This window comes from Panthera uncia, chromosome D1, assembly GCF_023721935.1.
Source record: "Panthera uncia isolate 11264 chromosome D1, Puncia_PCG_1.0, whole genome shotgun sequence".
In the NCBI taxonomy this organism is placed as follows: Eukaryota; Metazoa; Chordata; class Mammalia; order Carnivora; family Felidae; genus Panthera; species Panthera uncia.
Genome location: NC_064808.1, coordinates 111,011,149 through 111,030,692, shown reverse-complemented (window position 1 = coordinate 111,030,692; position 19,544 = coordinate 111,011,149). Strand labels below are relative to the sequence as shown.

The 19,544-nt window shown below is 44.4% G+C and overlaps 1 long non-coding RNA gene across 2 annotated transcripts in view; it reads right to left on the bottom strand.

Annotated features, from left to right (window-relative positions):
* LOC125910943 (uncharacterized) overlaps window positions 1-19,544 on the bottom strand; it is a 51,871-nt gene that overhangs the window by 15,186 nt on the left and 17,141 nt on the right. Inside the window, exons 3-4 of one of the 2 annotated variants that reach the window (XR_007454219.1) lie at window positions 6,945-7,066; window positions 134-273 (exon numbers count right to left, since the gene is read on the bottom strand). This is a non-coding gene — a long non-coding RNA (uncharacterized LOC125910943). Of the gene's footprint in view, window positions 1-133; window positions 274-3,591; window positions 3,942-6,944; window positions 7,067-19,544 lie in introns of those variants that run through there. The other variant, XR_007454217.1, reaches the window with a different exon arrangement.

Here is a 19,544-nt window from a genome sequence, read left to right as displayed (position 1 = left end):
TAAAAGATCACATAAGGTTAAGACACCTACCTACCAGGTTTTCTGTAGTTTTCAATCACTTAATTAGGTTGGAAAAATAACCATAAATTTTTTAAAAAGCATGTATGATGTGGGGGAAAGTTTGTGCCCTTACCTCGGTCTCTGGTTCCAGCAGGACTTGGAAAGTGGGTCCCAGCTCATTCTTCTAGAAGGTCCTGAGAAGAACATTCCGTGTATTCACGTCCCATTCTTCTGAATTTCTGTCAGGGTTTCTTACCGGAAACAAGCCTGAATCTGGAACAAACCATCGACTGCATCTATGAGGTGATGTCGTGGGACCCCGCAATCCACGAGACCTTTAGTAAAATAGGTCTTGTTCAAATACTGTCTGGGATGTGGAGGAATGAAACACGGGAACAGCCCACAAAATGCAAGGGCCTGTGCTGCTTAGCAACCAGCTTGCCCAGGGAAGCCACCCAGCGCCCCCTCCTCAGCACTCAGTACAACAAGGCAGCTTCTCTCTGGCGACTCAGGAGATGCCAAGTTGATGCAAAGCTCGCAAGGTCTCCCCTGGCGCAGGCGGCAGAACCCGCTGGAAACGCAGCTCTGCTCTCTGTCCTGAGACAGCGCCAGAGGCCCTGTGCCCTCTGGGAGCAACAGCAGCCCTTCCTGCTCTGAGGTGCCCTGGGTCAGAAAAGCCGATGGTGCGCCCTCTGCTGGCCATCACTGCCTAGGCAGAGGAACCCGCCCCTCCGGGTCTGTGGTGCTTGAGCTCTCTCTGCTGACTACCATGGGAATTCCTGCAATGTTGAAGGCCCTGGTCGCTCAGCTGAGGGACTGAAGGTGCTCTGGGCAACTCAGCCTGTTCTCCACATTGGGAAGGGTCTTAGTGACAGGGACTGGGACACAAAGAAATCTTTTCCTTCTCCTTTATTTTGAGTGAAGAATGAAACCAATTTTATTAACATAATGACATCATTTGTAATGTTTTAAGCAATGTCCACAGAAAAATAGACCGCCAATTTACACATGCTGAGCAAGTAATTGTGTTTACCACCAGAGTGTTTAGGTTAGATAAAGAATTGACACCTTTGAGAGAGAGAGGTAACTGCTTCCAGCTATGGAATAAATGAGTCCTAGGGATACAAGGGACAGTCAATGGAATGGAGTCAATCCTGTAATAGTACTGTTGCATGCTTTCACAGGATAGTTACACTTGTGCTGAAGTACAACATAATTTATAGACATATGGAATGACTGAAATGTATGCCTAAACCTAATACAACAAATGTGTGAAGAATATTTCAATTAAAAGTCGACATCCTTTACGCTATCTTTAATTTATCCTTTTTTTTGCCAATAAACTATCATTCCTGGGGCGCTTGGGTGGCTTAGTCAGTTAGGTGTCCGACTTCCCCTCAGGTCATGATCTTGCAGTCCATGAGATTGAGCCCTGTGTCAGGTTCCATCCTGACAGCTCAGAGCCTGGAGCTTGCCCCAGATTCGGTGTCTCCTGCTCTCTCCCCCCTTCCTCCCTCAGACTCTCTCCAAAAAAGAAAAACAGAAATATTATAAATTTAAAAAAAAATCATTCCTAATTTAGAATCTGTGAAATTCCATTTATACCAGATTCTCTAACATCACCATCTTGATGTTGAGAGCTTATCTGAATAGTCACTAATATCTTTGATGACACATATGTGGCAGGGTCAGAATGCAACTTACAGGGAGCTACGCATCTGTTATGAATTTACTGTATGTATCCTTGGCTAATATTTCCAATGAAATGTGCTTTAGGGATACAGATGTATGAAATAATGTCCATCAGTCATAGAGGTCAAATTCCTATAGGACCATTATGCCTTCAATTACTAATTGTCATCTCTTCAAAATTAAAAGAAAGTTGGGACAAGAAAATGTCTTTGAATTTGATTTAAGAGAAGACTATGGTGTTTTAAAGGGTTCACCTACCATCTGGCATCCTCAGTTTGGCAGTGGATATGAGGATACAAACCCACGATCTTGATGCACACCGCTAGTTCCAGAGGGAGAATATGGACCTTCTTATCAAATACTTTTTTATAATATCAGCAGTTCAACTCTGCCAGGTCCAGACTGCCGGAACTGGGGGCAACACAATGACTGATCTCTGGATTCAGAACATGAGGAACACCAGCTGGTTAGGAGCGCCGGGAAAATCCAACAGGGCCTGGGGCAATGAGGGAGATGAGTCCAGGTCCCCTCCCCACAGGCCAGGCTCTGGCGTTTACCTGCCAAAGAGCAGCACGCTCTCCCTCAAGACATGCCTCTCCATGACAGAACATGAGGCTGTGCCCCCACAATTCCAGGAGAAATGAGGGATACCCATCTTTTCAAATGCAATAGCCTCTGAAAAGCTTGGCCCCAGGGATGTTGGAGTCATGGAACACTGATGCCCATGATACCTGCCATTTCTACCCCAGCACTCAGAGACACTTCATACATCCCCTCTCCCCTGGCCCACCTCACCCCATCCATATTCCTGGACCAGGTCTCTACTTTCTCCTTGTACTTCCTCTTTGTCTCTGTTCTCTCTAACCACATCTCTCTCTATTTCTTCCTTTCACTCTCTAGGACTTGCCCAATTCCCCTATCACAAATTCAGTGTCTCTCTCCCTGCCTGTCTCTTTCTCCACCTCTCCCCAGGTTTCAGGATATCTGCTCTGTGCATGCAGCCCTGTCCAGGAGCGCAGAGCACTCCTGTCTCTCCCTCTCTCATGTCTTGTTTTGCCCCAGGCCCTGATCATAATGGAGGAGAATCCCCTGTACAGCAGCTGCTCATGTTGACATTTGCTAGAGCAATGCTGGCAGCATGTGGACAGCCAGACATTTACCGTTGGTGGCCCAGCCATGACCCAAAAGCTCCTGGAGGGATGGCTGCTTCCCTAAGCTGGGAGGAAAAAGGGGCTCACAGGGTTCAGTGTCCCTGGGGCAAAGTGGATTGGTTTGGCCTATGTAGAAGGAGCCATATGCTTACACCCAACTCTCCTGGGTGGTGTCGAAGGAACCTAACTCAGACCATGGAGCTCTGCCCTCCTCATCCCTCAATAAGGCAACAGGGGAAGCTTTGTGGGATATCATGTGACTCACCACAAAAGCTGCGCCATTTGCCCCCTTGGAGGCCACCTGGATTGGTGCTATTGGGGGCAGCTGGAAGGTGCACAAGGGCACAAGAGCTGAGTTAATGCAAGGCGTCCTTACTGGTCTCCTGAATCCATTCCTCACCATCGCAAGAGACCCTTTCCTGGAGACAGATACCTGCCCTCCTCATCAGCACAAACCCCATCAACTAGCACGCACGCTGCGTGCTCATGAGTATCTATCTACAGATATAACAACCGCGACCAGATCTCCCTAAAGGATGTATCCAACTCCTCAGATGGAACTATAGGTCCCTTCCAGGCATTACAACCCCAAAGAATGATCTGTCTTCTTCCACCAATCGTGTACATACTATGTGTTGGCTAACTGTGTATACAGGAACCCCAAAGTGTACACTTGATGGGGAATGAGTGTTGATTTTCCTGGAAGCAGACGCTGACACAGAAACACAACTGAGACAAGTGTATTAGGGGACATTAGGAAGGACAAAGTGGAGTGGACAGGGTGGTCAGGGAAAGCATTCAGACCAAGGGACAGATTAGACACCGTCTCTAAATATATAATAACCACAGCTGGTTTGTAATGGTTCATCGTCCTCTTCAAATTTCAAACGGATTGTCCTCTACGTCAAAGTGATTTTGAGTCATTGCAAAGGGATCTTCTGTTCTCTTGTATGCATTTTGTCTTCTACAATACATCTGTGGCCTTGGATGAGCACATATTTGTGTGGCTGCATTTGTGTGTCTACCTCAGATCTTAGGTGTAGATGCCTGAATATACACATTCTCATACTTATATTTTCCTTCTTTGTAAAGCAGGACCTGAATTTTAATAGAAAAAACACACGGGTCTTTGTTGTATCTTTTGAAACAGGAATTGCCAATCTCCCAGCCTCAGGCATTATATCCTTAGTTTCATGAAACTGAATGAACATCTGTTGATTATCCTCTGTGTGCAGATACATTCATTTCCACCCTGAGAAGGGTGAATGCCCACTCATCCCATACATTTTACAAATTCCTTATGTGCTTAACCACCTCTTCATCACACTGACCTCAGAGACCAACATTGTTCCTGCTTCTCAGATTACAATGCTGAGGCTATGAGATGGCCCCACTGAGAGCTGGCATTAGGGCTGAGACAGCAGGATCACAGGCGGTGCCTCTGGAAATTGTGAGGGAAGTTTCAGAGGTGCAAACCTTCATTCAGGGTCATGACAGTAGGTTGAGGGGTGCGGTGACAAGATTCCAGCAGGGGCGTTTCCTGGTCAACCCTGATTTCCCTGCTAAGAGTCCTATTCAGGCTGAAGGCCAAGGAAGCCACACAGATAATCTACAACCTTTCATCACATTTAGTATCACAGAGGCACACAAACTTAGCAGACAAGCATCCCATAAGAACCAAGGTAAACTACAAATCTCCAGGGCATTCTTTCACAAGGATCCAGAACCTTCAGGAGAACCTCCAAGGGAAACAACAGTCTTTATTTAGATAATGAACTAGGTGCACTTTAGCCACAATGACATTTCAGAGATGATACCTGCATGAACTATCCTTGAACTCATACAGCAGCTCGGTGTGGATGTCACCCTGCGCTCACTCTCCCTGCCCAGGTGTGGGCCCTGCCACAAATGGCCTCCAACTCCATCTCACTGAGTCCAACACCCTCCCCTCTGCACCATCTCAGCTCTCCCTTCTCATGCACAGTCTCCAATTCATTCCCATGAGATTCATGTCTCCGTCTCTTGTCCTTGAGGATCCATTACTGGAGCTGCCATTATTGTAGACCAGAATCTCCATGTAATTTAATGCATGTGACTCTCTCCCCATTAGGACAGTTGAAGCCCCTGATGGTAAGGGTTTGCCTCATCTCTCACAGAGCCAGGGACATGGACTGTGTACTGGGCACATCTGCAGAACTGATATGCCTGCTTTTCTATTAAAAGACTCTTTCCTTCTCCATAAAGGATATATGCAGCCCAGCTCAATAATGGAAATGACACAGCCCAACATATGTATGTCCTGAGAAACTTGAGGAATCTTAACAGTGTCCACATCCAGCAACACCCTTGCATTACAAAGCATGTGAGGCCATCTCTACGTCTTCTCAAAGACTCAACAACATAGAAGCTGAACATGCTGAACATGTCAACTCATACAGCTCAGTTCATCTCACAAATAGTCGAGGTGGAGGTGGTGGGTCCTGTCACTGAGAACACCAAGGAGCTGGAGGTAGCCCATAGAACCCATGAACAGTGATAAAGGGTATCTGTGGGGGATGGACCTGGGAAAGAAGGAGGTCCTCTTGCATCCATAGGGACCTACAGAACAGAAGTGACAGGTGTGTTGGTATGACAGACAGAAGCAGAATGCCCACAGGAGCTGAAACACAATGAAGCAGGTGTCAACACCTGACCCCTTGTTCATTCATGGGTTCTAGTAGAACAGAGCATCGGTGTCAGAAAACCCTACCCTCCCATGAGGTCCCACCTATAGCCTGAAGTTACCAGATGCCACAAGGAAAAACTACTGTTGCCACACGTCACTGCACATGTTTACAAATGCAGAAAGCCAAGGAGTCCTATTCTAGAAGATTGATGGCAGTAATGCCAGTCTAATAAAGGAACGTATTCCAGAGAGGCAGGCATCTGTGTCCAGGACCCCTCTGGTGTCCTCTTCCACCAGATCTGCAGACTTTTTATTTGCACATTGAAAACAGACAGAACATGAAGGAATGAAAGAAATGACCAGAACCACACAGAGATCCATGGCCACCCCAAGGTCAAATCTCAACCTGCCATCCCATTTCTGTCCTCACTCTGCTTCCCTCCCTGAAAAAGACATCTTCTGTGCAAGGCCACAGAGACCTCTGAGGAGATGGGGATTCCTGGAGTCCTGCACGGGGCCTGGAAATGTGTTTTTGAGGGAAACACATTACCTGTGCATATTCATTGGCCTCAAGTATGTTTATCTTAATTCACAGGTAATTCAGATTTTAAATACAATATGAGTTGCAGAGCTATTTTGTGCCATTGTAAACGGGAGGTAGAAATTCTACATAATAGAACGAACAGAAACATGTCTCAATTTCAGGTGCAAAACTCCCTTAAGGTATCATGACACAAAGTACCAATTACAACTGCTCCCGGGACACAAGAGAACCTGCTCATATAAACACAACTGAAGAACTCTGTGAGGTATTGGCCCTGCAGGTAATCACTGATTCTCTCCCTTCACGACTGCAGTTCCACGTACATTTTTTTATTACATGTGCCACTTCTTGAAAATTCAGAATATTTCCACCTAGGGGACAACTGGAGAAATTCTCTCTTGTACATTTACCAACACAGAAGGACCAGTAATGAATTCTGAATTTTTTCTAAGAACCCTCAGCACTGCACAAAGCACACAATATAATGTTGGAAAGAGTTTTTATCTATTCCAGTCATGAGGCTCATAGCAGACATTCTGAACAAATTCATGGCCTACACTGAAATAGGAAAAAATGAAAATAATCAGGATAATCCCATGTAAAGAAGGTGCGGAAGGAGTCAGACGCTCCAGAAGACTTGAGGGTGCAGTGAAGTGTCATCCTCCTCAAGTTATTTCCACAAATGCTAAGTGAGAGCCACGTGGTCCTCAGCCTCCACACACTTGTGGCGTCCAGAGGCACTAGCTAACATGACGATGTTACATTGGAGAGGTCTGGAGGCTTGTGAGCACATAAATCAAACAGTAAAGACACCAGAGGACAAAGAAAACCAGACAAGGCCAGATAAAAGTTTCCAGAAAGCATTTCAACTGAAACGGGCAACAGAATTTACCTTGTCTTTCTCTGCATCCTTGGTAGAGACACAAATGATGTTTCTCATGGGAGGGAGCTGCATCACGTCTTAGGTCTCATAAAGGATGGAGGTGGATGGAGGTTGATTCTGACTTGCATAGACTGTGTAGAAGAAAATCAAACCATTCACAACATGTTTCATTATATTCAACTCATTCACACTCTCGCATCCCTTACCAGGGACAGAGCGTTTTTCATGTGCCTCAGGTGACCCTTGAGGACAAGAGGGAGTTCTGATCCTGTCTCTTGAGGAAGGTTCACAGGGCCCTGGTTCAGGTGTTTTTATAACTAATCAAGCAGCTGTGAACAGCTCAGGTCTCAACTTGCTAGAAAGTATGTTAGGGGTGTGTTTCATCCCTCAGAGAGCCCAGCACATGGTCTCTGTACAAGCTACATCCTAGGGAGTGCTATGTCTGTCAGCATGTATAAGTCCTCTTTCCTTCTCTATCAGAGACACGTGTTGCCCATCTCACTATGTGGAAATGACTGCCCATTTCATGCATGTCCTGAGAAACTTGAAGAACATTACAACGTCCTCACTCAGGCTGACCTGAAAGCCCTGTGGTGCCATCACTGCATCTTCTCCAAACACATAACAAGTAAAAGACAAAACGTGTTTTATAAGTCAACTCATACTGGTCATATCATCTTTCCACATGGTGGAGGAGGAAGGTGAGGTCCCAGAGGACTCCAGTTTGGAGAAGGTGGGGGTGACCCTAAGCCCATGGGTGGTGATAAAGGTCAGCCCATGGGGTATGACATGGGGGGCACTTCTAGGAAAGGAGGAAACATCCTGGAAACCACGTGGACCTGCAGGACAGAAATTAAACTTTTGAGATGTGGTAGGGTAAAAGGTGAAAAATCCAACACCAACATACCTGAATCCCAATGAAGCCGAATGACACATGTCTCTTTCCTCTCCACCTGGTTTCAACAGGGCAGCATCAGTGCCACTAAACTCCACCCTTCCCACTGGGTCCCACCTAGAATTTCTAAGAGTTGGAGGAGACAAAGCAGTGCATTGCTGGCAACATGGTACTAGCTGTGTCTGCAATGTGGGGAAGGAAGTGGCTAGTCTTAAAGGATCAGAGGGATAATTCCAGACTACTAAAGAAAGTCTGTTCCACACACACAGGCTTCTATGTCCAGGACTACTCTCCACCCAGCCCTTCACCACCTCAACAGCTCCGTCTTGGCATAGTAAGAGCTGAAGCGATGAGGAAGAATTTTGTTTCCGTACTGTTCATTTACATCTTTAATCCATTTCAAGTTAATTCTTGGGGTGGTATAACACAAGGTGCTAAGCTTTATTCTTATATACGTGAATATCCAATTTTCCCAGTCCCAGTTATTCAAGAGACTACCCTTCTCCACTGTGTATTCTTGACTCCCTTGTCAAATTCTAGTTGACTGTGCATGCAAGGGTTTAGTTTGGGCTCTCAATTTCCGTTCCATTGTCTTGTGTGTGTGCTTATGCCAGTGACATACCTGATTTCTTTGTGTTAGAATTCAGCTTGCAATCAAGAAGTGTGATGCCTCCTGTTTTGATCCTTCTTGCATTGGCTACTTGGGGTCTTTTTTTTGGTTCCAAATACATTTTAGGATATGTTTTTCTAATTGCATACAAATTGCATTGGAGTCTTGATAAAGATTGCACTGAATCTCTAGATGGCTATGGGTAATATGGACATTGTATCTGTATTAATTCCTCTGAAAGATGGACGTGGGATGGCTTTTCACTGACTTATCTGTTGTCCTGTTTCTTTCATCCAAATTGAATTTCTTCCATTTCTGTACATGGGTGTTACACTTTTCTGTAGAGAGATCTTTCACTTCCTTGGCTAAATTTATTCCTATAAAGTTTATTGTTTTTGATGCTATTGCAAATAGATTGTTTTCTTTTCTTCTTAGATAATTTGGTTAGTGTATAGGAAAGCTACAGAATTTGATACGGTGTCTTTCTAGTTTGGAACTTTAATGCATTTCTTGATTAGATATTAACAAGTTCTTTTACACTGAACTTTATTTCATTCTTTTACCTTACTAAAAAAATGATGTTATTTGGGAATAGCTGATACACTATGTTACATTAGTTTCAGATGAACAACATAGTGATTGGACAAGTGTATACATTCTGATACGCTAACACAGTTGTAGCTACAATCTGTCACCATGCATCACTATCCCAGTACCATTCTCAATGTTCCCTATGCTATATCTTCCATCTGTAATTTATTATTCCATAACCAGAAGCCTGCATCACCCAATCCCCTTCACATATATATGGCATCCTTGTCTTGTTCCTGATCTTAGAGGAAAATCTTTCACAATTTCATTATTGAGTATGATGTTAGATATGGGCTTCACATACATGGCCTTTCTTATGTTGAGATATGTTCCCTCTATGGGGAATTTTTAAAGAGTATTTTAGCACAAATGGATACCAAATTTTCTCAGAACTTTTTTTTGTGTCTATTGACATCGTCACAGGGTTTTCTTTTTAATTTTTAAAATGTATGGGGCGTCTGGGTGGCTCGGTTGGTTGAGCATCCGACTTTGATTCACATCATGATCTCACGGTCTATGGGTTCGATCCCCGCATCAGGCTCTGTGCTGACAGCTCAGAGCCTGGAGCCTGCTTCGGATTCTGTGTCTCACTCTCTCTCTGCCCCTCCCCTGATCATGCCTGCTCTCTCTCTCTCTCTCTCTCTCTCTCTCTCTCTCTCTCTCTCTCGCTGTCAAAAATAAATAAACATTAAGAAAATTTTTAAAAATGTATTTATTTTATTTAGTTTAAATTTATTTATGTATTTCTTTAGTATTTATTTTTTCAAGTTTTTATTTAAATTCCAGTTGGTTAGCATACAGTGTAATGTTAGTTTCAGGTATACAATGTAGTCATCCATCACATACAACACCCAGTGTTCCTCACTACTAGCGCCCTCCTTAGCCCATCACCCATTTAACCCATGCCCCTGCCCACCTCCCTTCTAGTAATCCTCTGTTTGCTATTTATAGTTAAGAGTCTGGTTTCTGGTTGATTTTTCTTTCATTCAAGTATGTGAGGAGTCACATTTATTGATTTGCATTTCTGAAACATACTTCCTTTACAGGGAAAAAACCCTACATCACGGTCAATGATCCTTTTAATGTGATGCTGAATTTGGTTTGCCTGTATATCACTGGGAATTATTCATCTATATTCATCATGGGAATATTGGTCTATAGTTTTCTGTTCAGGTAGTATCCTTTTCTGGTTTCCTACAAGGGTAATTCCATTCTCATGAAATGAGTTTATGGTGTTCATTCCTTTTGAATCAGTGAGAGGACTACCGTTATTTCTTCTACAAACGTTTGGTCACATTCACCAGTGAATCTACCTGGTCCTGGGCTTTTCTTCCCTGAGAGAATTTCGATTACTGTTTCCATTTACTTACTTTGGTTATCTTCTTGCAGTCTTCCTTTAATGGGTCTGTGCAAACCTTCTATTTTTTCCTGATACAGTCTTGGTAGGTTGTGTGTTTCTAAGAACCTATCCATTTCTTCTAGGTAGGCGGTTTGCTGGCATCTAATTTGGCCATGGTCGCCTCTTTGTCTCCTTAATGTTTCTTTGGTATCAGGTGTAATGTCTACATTTTTATTTATAATTATTTTGAGTTGGGTCCTCTCTCTGCCTTAGCATAGTCTATGTATAATCTTGAAAATTTTGTTTCACTCTTCAGAAAACCCACTTTTGGTCTTCATATTTTCTATTGATTTCATGGTCTCAGTTTCATTGGTTTCCACTCTCATATGCATTACTTCCTCCCTTTTGAGAACATTGGACATTGCAGATTGTTGTTTTTTTCTAGTTCTTTTAAGTTAAAGGTAGGTTGTTCATTTGAGTCCCAAATCTATCCCCCACTAATGCAAAACCAGTGACTCATCAGAGAACCTTCAATAGGTCTCTCCTGCCCTATTTCTCATCCTCCAAACTCTGAGAAATGGAACCAGAAAATTTATTTGAAGACACAATAGATGAAAACTTCCTTAATGCGGGGAATGAAACAGATCCAGAAGCAGGAGTCACAAAGAATCCCCAAAATATTCAACAGAAGCAGATCCACATCAAGTCACCTAGTAATTAAAATGCAAAATGCCGTGATAAAGAAAAAAATTTAACAGCAGGAAAACAAAAGATGACAATTACCTACAAGAGAAACCCCATAAGGTTATCACTGGATGATTTTCAGAAGAAACTTTGAAACTGTAAGTGAGCAGCACGGTATGGTAAAGGTGCTGAATGGATAACATCTGCAGCCAAAGAGAGTCTATCCACAACACTATCATTCAGATGGACGGAAAGATCAAGAGGTTCCCAAATAAATACTCAGGGATTTTACAACCAACAAACCACCCCTGCAAGAAATGTTAAAAGGGACTCTTTAAGTGGAAAAGAAACACCTAAAGTGACAGTATTAAAGTGCAAAACGCAAAAGCAATAAAAATGAGTATATCTGTAAAACATCAGCCAAGGTATTCGCGATATGAAAGGTTTTGAAATATGACACTACATATCTACAACACGGGAAGGAGAGGAGTAAAGAACTGGTTCAAACTTAAACAACTATCAACTTAATATAGACTTCTATATGCACAAGTGGTTAGGTACAAACCTAATAATAACCACAAATCAAACACCACCAATACATATGCAGACTATAAAGACAAGCAATTTCAACTGTGGTACTAAAGAAACCCAGCAAACCCTAAAAAAGAGAAAGAGGAGAAAGGATCAGAAAGATTCAGAAACAACAGTCATCAAGTAATAAAAGGACAAGTATACGTCTATCAATTACTTTGAAGGAAAGAGAATAAATGCTCAAATCAAAGGCACAGGGTGACAGATAGGGGCACCTGGATGGCTCAATCACTTGAGATTTTGACTCTTGATTTTGGATCACGCTATGATGCCAGGATCACCAGATTGAGCCCCAATTAGGCTCTGCACTGAGCATGGAACTTGCTTAAGATTCATCCTCACTCTCATTCTCTCTCATTCAATCTATCTTCCTTCATTCCCCCCACCCCACACTCCCATCCCTGAGCTCTCTCTCCTCTTAATAAAAGTCACTGGGTGAGAGAATGAATGAAATATAGGACCTCTCTATCCTCTACCTATAAGAGAGTAATTATAGAAGTAAATTATCAAAAGAAAACAGCAGTAGCCATACCTATATCAGACAAATAGATTTAAAAATAAAACTCTAACAAGAGAGAAAAAAGGACAGTATAATGATAAAAGGTATAATCCAATGAAAGATACAACAATTGTACACATATATGTGCTCAACCTGAGAGCATCCAATACACAAAACACTGAAAACCTAAAGTAAATAATTGATACTCATACAATCATAGAAGGGCACTTTAACACTGCAAAGATATCAAGGGAGATATCATTCCATCAGAAAATATACATTTGTGTATTTTCTTTTTTTTTTCTTTTTTTTTAATTTTTTTAACGTTTATTTATTTTTGAGACAGAGAGACAGAGCATGAACGGGGGAGGGTCAGAGAGAGAGGGAGACACAGAATCTGAAACAGGCTCCAGGCTCTGAGCTGTCAGCACAGAGCCCGACGCGGGGCTCGAACTCACGGACCGCGAGATCATGACCTGAGCTGAAGTCGGCCGCTTAACCGACTGAGCCACCCAGGCGCCCCTACATTTGTGTATTTTCTAATAACAGCATGCACATGGGTTCCAGAATTAATGAAGAAATACTCGACAAGGAACTTAGAATATCACCATGTCATTTACAAAGCGCGACGGCAGCGGCACGAGAGGATTCCTGAAGCCTACTCCAAGGGTGGCAATTACATTTGTCTAGCCTTGGAACACATAGAATAATCCTGACCGGCACACACCCTGGTGACTCCACTCAGCCCTTTGGGGAGACACCTACTCTGCTCTGGGGTAACTACCTGGAGCATCCAGGGACCTAACCCTAAACCAAATGTCTACCATAACCAGGATACTCACCCTACACCTACCCCTATATATCACACTAACACTACAACAGATGCACATTGGAGCATGTGCCCACATTTCAGCCTTACATGGAATTCAAAACACTGATGTCGCTTCGACCCTGGTGACTTCCCTGGACCGAACCATAAACCTCTCACAAAACCACGTGGCTAGGGTCCAGAAGTGGTAAAGGGTCACTCGGAATGGAACCTGGAACCTCACCATGTCACTTCCCAGGCCCACCTGCAGCTGCCCGAAAGGATTCCTGAGGCTTACCCTACCAGGGGCCATAGATTTGTGTGAAATTGGAAGCCAAAGAGTGGTCTTGACAGGCACCCTCCCTGTGCCCTCAACTCAGAACTTCGGGGAGACCACTGCACTGATGTGGGTTCAGCGCCTGGAGCCTCCTGGGACCTAACCCTAATCCTAACCCATCCCTTAAACGGAATCCTCCACCGAAGTCTAAGCCGACCTCGAACCATAACCCTATACTTGAGCCCCACTGTCGCATACGCCCTCACTTCAGACCTCGAGGGAGATCATGAGTCTCGGGTTGCAGTGGTCCTGGTGACGTCCCTGGACCGAACACTAACCCTAGCTAACCACGGGGACCCAATACCCGAGTCTGACAACACCACGTGCCAAGGGTCCAGAAGAGATGCAGGCTAACGTGGCATGGAACCTGGAACCTCAACATGTCATTTCCCAACCCGGCTACAGCTGCCAGAGAGGATTCCTGAGGCCTCCCACAACAGGGGACCAGAGAGGCTGTGGTCTTGGAAGCCAAAGATTGATCCTGAGCGGCACCCTCGCATATGCCCTAAACTCAACCCTCCGGGGAGTACACTGCACTGCTGAGGGGTCACCACCACATCCTCCTAGGAACAAACCCTAACCCTATCCCTACCCGTAACCAGAACACTCCACTGAAACCTAAGCTGACCACGAAACCAAACCCTAGACTTGAGTCACAACGTCGCATGGGCCCTCACCTCAGTGCTCAAGGAAGACCACGAGACTAGAGCCTCTTCAGCTCTGGTGACATCCGTGGAAAATATCCCTAACCCTAGCTAAGGCTCTCTCCTCATGGGGACTCAATTCCAACGTCTGACAACACCAGGTGCCTGGGGTCCAGAAGCGGTGCAGGCTCACCCGTCATGGAACCTGGAAGCTCACCATGTCGTTTCCCAGGCCCGACTGCAGCTGCCCGAGAGGATTCCAGAGGCCTCCCTGACCAGGGGCCCATTGACTTGTGTGGCCTTGGCAGCCAAAGACTGATCCTGACCGGCACCCTCCCTTGTGCCCTCAACTCAACCCTTCGGGGAGACCGCTGCCTTGCTGTGAGTTCGGGGCCTGGAGCCTCCTGGCACCTAACCCTAACCCTAAACCTACCCTTAAATGGACCCTTCCACCAAACCCTAAGCTGGCCTCAAACCCTAACCCTGAACTTGAGCCGCCCCATTGCATGGGCCCTCACTTCAGCCCTCGAGGGAGATCATGAGACCGGAGTCGCTTCGGCCCTGGCGACGTCACTGGACCGAACCCTAACCGTAGCTATGGCTCTCTCCCCATGGGGACCCAATCCCAAAGTCTGACAACACCATGCTCCTGGGGTCGATCAGCGGTGCAGGGTCACTCGGCATGGAACCAGGAAGCACACCATGTCTTTTCCCAGGCCCGGCTGCAGCTGCCCGAGTGGATTCCTGAGTCCTCCCTGACCAGGGGCCCTTAGAGTTGTGTGGCTTTGGAAGACAGAGACTGATGCTGACTGGCACCCTTCCTAGTGCCCTCAACTCAGCCTTTCGGGGAAACCACTGCACTGCTGTGGGTTCGGCGCCTGGAGCCTCTTGGGACCTATCCCTAACCCGAAACCTACCCCTAACTGGAACCCTCCCACGAAACCTAAGCCGGCCTTGAACCCTAACCCCACATTGAGATGCCCCGTCGCATGGGCCCTCACTTCATCCCTCGAGGGAGATCCCGAGACTAGAGTCGCTTCGGCCCTGGCAATGTCCCTGGACCGAACCCTAACCCTAGCTAAGGCTCCCTCCCCATCCGTACCCAACCAAATTCTGACAACACCAGGCGCCTGGGGTTCAAGGCGGTGCAGGGTCACTCAGCATGGAACCTGTAAGCTCACCATGTCGTTTCCCAGGCCCGGTTTCAGTTGCCAGAGAGGATTCCTGAGGCCTCCCCGAACAGGGACCCATAGATTTGCGTGGCCTTCGCAGCCAAAGACTAATCCTGACCGGCACCCTCTGCTGTGCCCTCAACTGAGCCATCCGGGGACACTACTGCCCTGCTGTGGGTTCAGCGCCTGGAGCTTCCTTGGACATAAACCTAACCCTAACCCTACCCTGAACCGGTACCCTCCACGGATACTTAAGCCGACCTCTAACCCTGACCTTATAATTGGACCGCCCCGTCGCATGGTCCCTCACTTCAGCCCTCCAGGGAGAACAGGAGACTGGAGGTCCTTTGGCCCTGGAGACATCCCTGGACCGGACCGTATCCCTAGGTTAGGCACTCTCCCCATGGGTACCCAATACCTAAGTCTGAGAACACCACGCACATGGGGTCCAGAAGCAGTGCAGGGTCACTCGGCATGGAACCTGGAAGCTCACCATGTCGTTTCCCAGGCCCGGCTGCAACTGCCCGAAAGGATTCCTGAGGTCTACCCGACCAGTGGCCCATGGAATTGTGTGACCTTGCAAGCCAAAGTTTAATCCTGACCGGCTCCTCCCTTGTGCCCTCAATGTAGCCCACTTGGGAGACCACTGCCCTGCTGTGGGTTCAGCACCTGGAGCCTCCTGAGTACTAACCCAAACCCTACCCCTAATCAGAACCCTCAACCGAATCCTAAGCTGATCTTGAAACCTTATCAAACACTTGACCCTCGGGGTCGACTGGTCCCTTACTTCTGCCCTCGAGGGAGATCACGAGACTGGAGTTGCTGCTTTGGCCCTGGCAACGTCCTGGATCTAACCCTAACCCTTGCTCAGACTCCCTTCCATTGGGGACACAAGGCACAAATCATAAATCTTCTATGAGAAATTTGAAGAATCCCAAAGAAATGGAAAACTTTCTGTGCTCATGTATTAGAAGAACAAACATTGTTAAGATATCAATACTAACATAGCAATTGACACATTCAGTGCAATCCCTATCAAAATAACATGAGCTTTCTTCACAGAGCAAGAACTAACAACCCTAAAATGTGTGAGGATCCAGAAAAGAAACCAAAAGCCAAAGTCATGTTGAAAAAGAAAACAAACCTGGAGACATAACTATTTTGGATTTGTGGTGTATTAGAAAGCCGCATTCATCAAGACAGTATGGTACGGGCACAGAAACAGAGACAGACGTCAATGACCAGTATATGGAACCCAGAAATATACCCTCAAACTTATGGGACTAATCTTTGATAACACAGGAAGAAGATCCAATGGAATAAAAGAGTCTCTTCAGTAAATGGTAGTAGGAAAACTGGGCAGTGTGAAGAATGAAACTGGACACTTCTTAAACGACACACACACACATACACACACACAAACCCCTCAAAATGGATGAAAGATCTAAATGTAAGTCAGGAACCATCAAAATCCTAGAGGAGATAACAGGCAATGTACCTCCTTAATCCTGGCCGCAGCAACTTCTCGCTTGTCATGTCTCCAGAAGCAAGGGCAATAAAAACCAAAATGAACTATTGGGTCCTGAAGATAAAAAGCTTCTGCACAGCAGGGGACACAATCAGCCAAACTAAAAGGCAACTGAATGGAATGGGAGAAGATATTTGCAGGTAACATATCAGATAAAGGGTTAGTATCCAAAATCGATAAAGAACTTACCACACTCAACAGTCAAAAACCAAATAATCCAGTGAAGAAATGGACAAAAGACATGAAGAGCCACTTTAAGAAAGATGACATCCAGGGGCGCCTGGGTGGCGCAGTCGGTTAAGCGTCCGACTTCAGCCAGGTCACGATCTCGCGGTCCGTGAGTTCGAGCCCCGCGTCAGGCTCTGGGCTGATGGCTCGGAGCCTGGAGCCTGTTTCCGATTCTGTGTCTCCCTCTCTCTCTGCCCCTCCCCCGTTCATGCTCTGTCTCTCTCTGTCCCAACAATAAATAAAAAACGTTGGAAAAAAAAAAAAAAAGAAAGAAAGATGACATCCAGATTGGTCACACATGAAAAGATGCTCAGTCTCACTCGTCATCACTGAAATACAAATCAAAACCAAAATGAGATATCCCCTCACACCTGTCAGAATGGCTAAAATTAACATCTCAGGAAACGACAGATGTTGGCAAGGATGCGGGGAAAGGGAACCCTTTTGCAATGCTGATGGGAATGCAAAGTGGTGTAGCCACTCTGGAAAATAGTATGGAGAGTCGTCACAAAAACAAAAAATAGAACTACACTAGGACCCAGCAATTGCACTACTAGGTATTTATCCAAAGAATACACTAACACTGACTCGAAGTGGCACATGTACTCCAATGTTTAAAGCAGCATTATCAACAATAGCTAAGTTATGCCAAGAGCCCAAATGACCACTGAAAGATGAATGGATAAAGAAGATATGGTATATTCATACAATGGACTATCACTCGGCGATCAAAAAGAATGAAATCTCGCTATTTGCAACAACGTGGATGGAACAGGACTTTATTATGCTAAGCAAAATATGTCAGAGAAAGACACACATCCTATGATTTCTCTCATCTGTCGAATTGAATAAAACTGATGAACATAGTGAAAAGACTGCAAAAATAAGATACAAATAGAGAGGGAGTCAAATGATAGGAGACTGTTAAATAGAGGGAAGAAGCTCAGGGTTCCTGGAGGGTTACTGAATAAGGGTATGGGCTAAATGGGTGATGGGCATTAGAGGTGGCCCTTGGGATGAGTATTGGGTATATTTTGTACTTGATGGATCACTAAATTCTACTGCTGAAACTGTATTCCACTATAAGGTAATTAACTTGGGCTTAAATTTAAAAAAAAGAAATATTAAAAATAAGTAAAAAATGTACCACCAGTCAAAAGAAAAGAATATTTACATCAGGCTCTTGAGTGGAAATGAAAGACTACAAGTGTTACAGACAAGAAAGGATCAGAGAAAACATCAAGAAACAATGACAAAACAACTAGTAGAATGGGACTAAATATATACCTATCAATAGTCACTCTGAATATAAATGGACTAAATGCTCCAATCAAAAGACATTGGATAGGGCGTCAGAATGGAAAAAACAAACAAACAAACAAACAAACAAACAAAAAACAATGTCTATCTAGATGCTGCCTACAAAGCCTTATTTGGACTTAAGTCTCCTGCAGATTTGAAGTGAGGGAATGAAGAAATATTTATCATGCCAATAATGTCAAAAGAAAGCCAGTAGCAATACTTATATCAGGCAAAATAAACTTTAAAACCGAGACTCTATTTTGGTACCTTTTGGGTAAATACCTAATAGTGACATTGCATGCACCCAATATTTATAGCAGAATTATCAACAGTAGCCAAACTATGGAGAAAGCCCAAGTATCCATCAACTGATGAAGGTATAAAGAAGTTGTGGTGTGTGTGTGTGTGTGTATACGTATGTATATGCATATGTACATATGTGTATGTTCATATATACATACATATGTATGTACAATGAAATATAACTCAGCTTCAAGAAGAATGAAATCTTGCCATTTGCAACGATGTGGATGGAGCTCGAATGTATTTGCTAAGTGAAATATGTCAATCAGAGAAAGACAAATATATGATTTCACTCATGTGGAATTTATGAAACAAAACACATGAAAACTAGGGAAGGGGGCAGGAAAAGAGAAGCGTGGTAACAAACCACATGAGTCTCTTAATGTTAGAGAAAAAAAAGTGAAGGTTGATGGAGGGAGATGGGTCAGCACTGGGCTAGATGGAGGACGAGTATTAAGGAGAGCACTTGTTGTGATGAGCACTGGGTGTTGTATGTAAGGGATGAATCACTGAATACTACTACTGAATCTGAGAATGCACTGTATGTCAACTAAGACTTAAATTAACTTAAATTAAGATAAATAAATAAATAAATAAATAAAGCTATAATGAGATGAAGACAGACACGATCTCATACTAAAGGGGACAGCCAAACAAGAATATCCAATGATTGTAAATTTTGATGCACCCAACATGCCATCGCCAAGTATATAAAACATTTAGCAACAACCATAAAGGAACTCATTTATAATAATATAACGATAGTAGAGGACTTTAACACATCACTCACATCAATGGACAGAATCTATAAACAGAAAATCAACAAGGAAACAATGGCTTTGAATGACACACTGGACCAGATGAATTTAACAGATATATTCAGAACACTCCATACTAAAATTACAGAGTACACATTCTTTTCAAGCGCACATGGGGCATTCTCCAGAAGTAATCACATTCTAGGTCACAAATCAGGCCTCAACAGGTGCCCAAAGACAGAGATCAGACCAAGCTTCTTTTCTGACCACAAAGCTAGGAAGGTAACCACACTCATACACATACACACACACACACACAC